Source organism: Macadamia integrifolia, chromosome 13 (genome assembly GCF_013358625.1).
Source record: "Macadamia integrifolia cultivar HAES 741 chromosome 13, SCU_Mint_v3, whole genome shotgun sequence".
NCBI classification, from domain to species: Eukaryota; Viridiplantae; Streptophyta; class Magnoliopsida; order Proteales; family Proteaceae; genus Macadamia; species Macadamia integrifolia.
The window spans coordinates 12,219,594-12,226,087 of NC_056569.1; the positions used below are offsets into that span (position 1 = coordinate 12,219,594).

The window sequence follows — 6,494 nt, forward strand, 5'->3', positions numbered from 1 at the left end:
TTCAGCGACCTTTGTGATATAGAATATCATAGTTTCAATTCCCTCATCTTGCTATTTATATATTCCCTTTTAAATCTTTCTGCGATAAGGGGTAAGGTTGTGTAAATTATGACCCTTCTCAAAGCACACTATTTTAGACTCCTAATTGAGATATTGAACTAATCTTCACGTAGATGAAGCATTCCTGAGGTTTTTTTGATGTATCTACTTTGTGGCCCATGTCAAACTGTTTGGTCCATCTTAGTTGTAAGATTATATTCCTTGTATTTTAATGATGAAACTAGTGGAGGGCAGATGTGGTAATTATGGGTGTTGGATGGGTGGCCATCTATAGATTTTGAAGGTAATCTTAAATAAATGGTCCACTGTGAATTCAACCTTTACATCATCAATCACAAAACTTTGCCTCTAACAAAGCTGTTGTGTGTGTTTGGGTGCGTGGGGGTGGAGATATTTAGGGCTGTTTATTTGAGGCTATATATCTTGATGGGCTATGAAGATACTACGCCTATAAGGCTAATTATAAATGTATGTATAATTCTTAAGGAGTTAATACTGATGAGGCACACCAACAGATGAAAATGAAGTGATGACAGAGCCAGATAGGTTAGTCTGGTCTTGTCACTACCTATGTACTGGGCTTTTTATTTGGTTAATCTATGCTTCACTTTTTCTTATTTTATAAGAAAAATTTCAACCTCATCCAACCTGCCATGTGGTAAAATATAGGTATAAAAAGATCAGAAATGTTTTGTACCCATTCATGGAAACTTCATACCTTAATATTAATCGAGGAAAAGAAAACACGTCTAGCCCTCGTGCAGATTCTAATATATTCCTTACATAATAAACAAAGGATCCATATTGACATTCTCTTTTATTCTGTCCACGTGAATCAATATGAATGATACCATTCTCGAGACCCTCATCATATATATTCCCACTTAATCTAGCATAGCGGGAAACCCTCCCCTACTATTTTAATTTTCCATTAATCTTCTTCCCCTTCTTCGATATCTTCTTCCCCCCCTTTGCAAGCTTCAAGAATTAGGCCTATCAATAGAATTTTCTAACTTGTGAACAACTCACTGTTTAGTTTCTAAGCCATTCTCCTTCATGTTCGATTTGATCTTTCATGGCTAAGTCGGATAATTATGAAGACAAAGTGACTAGTAATCAATCTAAACTTTTAACAGGGAAAATTGCCAATTTGAGGCTCAAATTAGAGGAAAATGATAGAGTTTGTACCGGCGAAGAGAATGCATTCCGCACTCATTGTCGTAGAAGCAGAGATTGGCAGCCCAATGTTTCCAATTCAAGTTTTGATGATGAGGCTGAAACCAATCCATGAACCGACTCACAAGAATGGATGGATTCCTCTAATGGGTCTTATTACTTGTATCTCAGTCCTCAAAATAGATGCAACAATTACAGAATCCAAAGAGAAATCACACCCCTTGTTTCTTTAGTCGTTTTTTTTTTTTTTTTTTTTTTTTTTTTACTAACAACGGATATCTAGGCCTTGGGCTTGACTAGTCCCGTGGGTCTATACTGACCCCACAACTGCATGGACCGGGTCATACTGGGGTTGAATGAGAACCATTCAACTTTCACTGAAAGCAGTGAAAGGCACTAAACACCCCATGTGAGTGGTCCAAGGTATGCCTAGTGGGAGTCGAACTTAGGACGTCTTGAGTTTACAACTCGTACCAAGTTCGTCCAGTGGTTTATTCTTCTAGTAACTTTTCGCCTTAATGGCATTGTCTGCAAAACTGAAGATCTTGATGTTATGGATACATTAGCATAGAAAACAAAGATCAAGTGAAGAGAACTCAAGGTTCATTCCATTATAATAGATCAGGAACCATCACTAATAACAGTAAGAAAAATATGAGAGAAACTACTTCGAGAGTAGCAACCTCCTAGAAATAGAAAAAATGAGAAGATACTTTCCTTCTTGCCTTCTTACACTTCTTTCCCTTGTTTTATAACAAACAATCCTAAATGATTTTATTATGTCATTTACAGGTAATCATCTAAAATAATGGGCCCTCGTTTCTACCTTATGCTCCTCTGTGCAAGAACTTCAACTTCTTCCATGTGTTCCCTTGCCAAGTCAGCTGCCTCGGTGGCACTACCTCGTTCCCTACCTTGAGCCATATCAGTCGATTTCAAGATAAAGGATGGGAGAGAAAGGGGGTGGGGAAGAGAAAAAGACAAATTTCACGAGGATCCACCAGTGTGATGTAGATAACCTGCTAAGTGGACTGCAAACTCGTCTTACCTGCTACGACAGTCCTGTATCGTAAGACCATCTATTTTGTATGGGGTGGAATGTTAAAGCATAACATAGATAAAGTTAAGTGTAACAGAGATGTGGATATTGAGATGGATGTGCGACAAAACTAGGAGAGAGAGTGTGTGTGAGGAATGATAGAGTAAGAATTGAGTTGGGAGTGGCCCGGATTCAGGACAAGCTCCAAGAATACTACTTAAGGTGGTATGGACATAGTTCAAAGGAGGCCGTGGGATGCTCCAGTATGCAGGAGTGAACAGATCTAGTTGGAAGATGCTAGAAGAGCTGAGGTGCACACCTAAAATGATCATTGATGAGTTGGTAAAGAAAGGCATGCAGAAATTAGGTCTTGATCCTAGTATGACATCAAACAGAACTATTTAAAGGGCAAAAATCCATATTGCCGACTGCATTCGGGTGGAATGTCCTGAAGATATAGCATTGCAAAGATCAATATTGCCGACTATCAAATTGGAATACTACTTACAATGAATGGACCCCATTAAAGTAAAAGCTCTTGCTTTAATGAAGCATGACATGGCAGCAGATCCCCCAACTGTCAATTTGGAAACCCACCCAGCTCACTTCCAAGGTCCAACTGCCAACTTCTATCCTCTGCTGCTTGCGAATAAGAGGAACCGACATTTAACACTTCATTCTTGATTATCCGGCTCTCGTTTGGGCTCTGGAGAAAAGGGTTGTAAGGGTTCTCTACCAGACACACTGAAATTTGAAGTACTGAAGCCGTGTATAGGTTTGCAGTTTGTAGGGAGATGAGAGCTCGAGCTCCTAAATTGGCGATTAATTGGTTCAGCTCTTCATGCTATCTCTCTAGGTATGAAGTATTGTCTAACCGTCATTGATTTTTGGGACTTTACTAGGTTTCCTTTAATGGGCTTGTTGTTATTGACATCAAATTTAATGGTTTAGCTCTACCTAGTAAGATCATGAACTGCTGATAAGATTTGGGCCTTCTGCTATTCTCAATTTTGGCATCTTTGATGTTATGAATATTTGGATTTTAAAGAATTTCTCATATGTTCCTGCTCCAGTTCAGATAGCAGCTGCTCGGCCTATCAGTGTTCCTTGTACTACTTATGGAATTACCGAATTAGTATTCAGAAGCAGTGTTATTGCTTTTCTCACCAGTATTAAGAACCAGAGAAAACCTAAATTAACAGATTCAGATCAATTTCCATTTAACTTACTTTCCTAAGAGATTTCTCAAACTTCAATGGTCCAACCTGTTCTTGGAATGTATAAGCCTAATATTTCCTATGTGTTTAATATCTTAATTTCTGTATAGGTATTTTGGTTATTCTCATTCCCATGGTTCTGTTCTAAAACCTTTCTTCTTTTAATCACTTTAGATTTGTACATTCACCGACTTTTGCAACAGTAGAAGTTGAAAAAATCTCAGAATCTCAACCTGCTGAGGTGCACAACTTGGGTAGGTATAGTAATCAGAGTAGTATGTCTTGTCTATGTTAAGCATTACTAGAAACTTTAAGAGGTTTCAAATTTTGCATAGTAAACAGAAAATGAAACTGCATTTCTTTTGTTGGTCTTCCATATATTTTTTGTGCGTAAGAGGGGTTGTATTATTAATCACATGTAGATATAGCTCTCTGCATACTTCCCTCATTTATCAAAGTTCTACTCTGAACAACACAAGTTGTGCTATATCATAATTTCTGTTTTGAATTCAACATAAATTTTTCCTTTCATGATGTGCAACTTTATTTGATTTAGGACATTAAAGAATGCTGTATGTTTACTGGATTGGATCTGACTAATTTTAGGTATTAAAACCTAGTTCCGTTTTCTCGACGTTTTACAGTTGCCCAATGCATTTTGCTACATCTTAGGAATTGGACTTCATTGATGGTGCTCTTTGGGAAGTTTTCTGGTCTTAGATCATTGCTCTTTTGGCAATGCTCCATGAATTCAAATAACTAGAACTTGGGATTTTGTTACCTGTAGTGCAGGGTAGCTGGACAAAATCTTCGACATGGGCTAAATTTTTGGATCCATTAAATGGAGAACAATTCCTTAAAGTTTCTGAAGTGGATGAAAAGAGCTAGAGGTATATTCATTTACAAAACACTGATTTTCTTCTATCTTCTCTGTATGGTATTCCTGTTTCTTGGTTTTGCAAAAAGATTAATTAAAGATTTACTTTTGTCATACTTCACATGGGACTGATCACTGAAGCCTTATTTGTTTCCACTTTAGTTTCCTTTATATACAAGGGTTAATATTACATTAGTCTGTTTTCTCATATGGTATGTGCCCCTTAATTAGTTTTCCGCTTACTTTTTATGTAGCCTTTTGTGGAGAGCTTGTCCAAATGTCCAAAATCTGGTCTTCATAATCCATTTAAAGCACCAGAGAGGTGTCTCCTCTCTAATTTGAAATCTTAAAACCATCCAATCTGCTTCCATGTTTGCACCATGATGCAACTTTATCTAGAGATATATTTGACAGTAACATTCATTCTATTTTGTGTAATTCCTGTTTAAAGAGTGACTGTGTCTCAGATATCTTATGTATGGAGACATATCTATGAGGGCTGCACACATGCTTGGTCAGCCTGAGGCAATGCGCTAGGCAAGGGAAACATTAATTCAATTAATCCCCCCCCCCCTCTCTCTTATTCTCATATTCTGAAGCTAGCAGCAGTAACAAATTTAATGTCGCATGATAACTCCATGATCTTGGTTTGCAATAACCTTGCCTTTATCAGGTTTCAAATTTCTTCACAAGGCTAATTCAAAGGGTGTCTCCAAGCTGAGGTTTATGTCAGCCGCAAGTTTTTAGAGAATTTCAGTGGTGATCAGGTAACGAAATAATATTTAAATCCTTACGATGATATTTATATAAATGCATTGATACCGTACCAATATATAGTATGGAGGATAAGAGGAAAGCTCTGAATCATTGCACTGCAATGACACATTCTATGAACAATCAATCCTAACCAACCACTTATCCTCAATCTTTTAAATTATGACTATAAAAGTGCATATGTGCTTTTGGATCTCAGATGGAATGCCATATTGATCAATAGTCATAAAATACCATCTTCTTACCTTTCAATCCTCAGTGAGGCAAACTTTCTCCCTTTTTCATGTTTTTATAATCAGAGAGTGCTTGCATAGAAATAGTCTTCTTACACCACAACCAGTAATGGCTTACAATTGATGACATATAATAAACATGGGCTTGCAGAAAACTTGTTATAGCTTCCCATTATTCTCTTTGGTTCTATTGATGTTACTTGGATGCATCAAAGTATGTGCCGCACCTTTGATATGTGTGGTCACAAAATAGGTGCCTTGGCTTTATGCACCTTGGCTTTTTATGTGCCCTAGGTTTATAGTTTCCCATCTTTCTCTTCTAAGTAATGAGTTTGGTTGAGGTATTCAGAAAAATGATAACTATACAACTCTCTTTTCTAGATAACCTTTCTTATGGGTCTTCTGAAGTAATGATTTCCCCTATTTTGCCTCAACTGATGGGTCCGTTTCCTAGCAAGATCTTTTGGTGTACCTGGGAATCATCTTGGACAACAAAGTCATGGTTTCCGTTGGCCATATGGTCCTGTAAGACCTCTATTTTTCTATGTACTTATTTCCAGGGTAGTTGCAATGGGCCCAGGAGCATTATCATGCACCAAGTTCATCTACTAGCATCACTTTGCAAGACCTTGAAGTTATTTATTCTCTCTTTTTCTCTCTCCCTGCCCCTCGCCACCTTCTTTTACCAATCCTAGGAGCAATTGATGTTCAAATTGCTACAAGGTGAAAAATCCAAAATTTATTTAATGGTCATAAGCATATCATCAATTCTTAAAGTTTGCATGTGTCTTCTGTTGTTTCATTAGAATAATTCAATGAAGGTAGATGAACTAGCTTGATTCATAGTAAGTTTTTTATTTATGTAATTTGTTCTGTTCTATTTTGTAATGTTCTGTAAGTTACAAATCATCTAATATGTAAGCTGCAACATGAAATTTAAACATTTGTTAGCCAATTTCAGTTTTCAGCGTTGACTTCTTGGTTTGAATTATATATTTTTTTTTTTGGATATTAAGGCTATGCTTGGATGTGTTTTGACTTGTTTCTGTTTCCAAAAGTTTAATAAAGACACGTTTTTACTTTCTTGTTTCTGTTTTTAGAACAAAAATATATATATA

The 6,494-nt window shown here is 36.8% G+C and overlaps 1 protein-coding gene and 1 long non-coding RNA gene across 3 annotated transcripts in view; both read left to right on the forward strand.

Moving 5' to 3' along the window:
- The first annotated feature begins 2,733 nt into the window (after nt 1–2,733).
- On the forward strand, nt 2,734–4,895 carry LOC122059697. The gene is made up of 5 exons (XR_006134110.1): nt 2,734–3,131; nt 3,667–3,746; nt 4,280–4,382; nt 4,624–4,691; nt 4,837–4,895. It is a non-coding gene; the product is annotated as an uncharacterized LOC122059697 (long non-coding RNA).
- A 145-nt stretch (nt 4,896–5,040) lies between these two features.
- Nucleotides 5,041–6,494, forward strand: part of LOC122059696 (delta-1-pyrroline-5-carboxylate dehydrogenase 12A1, mitochondrial-like) — an 11,467-nt gene continuing 10,013 nt past the window's right edge. The window contains exon 1 of one of the 2 annotated variants that reach the window (XM_042622671.1): nt 5,041–5,136. The gene's annotated coding sequence lies outside the window, so the exon portion shown is untranslated. The remainder of the gene's footprint in view (nt 5,137–6,494) is intronic. The other variant, XM_042622672.1, reaches the window with a different exon arrangement.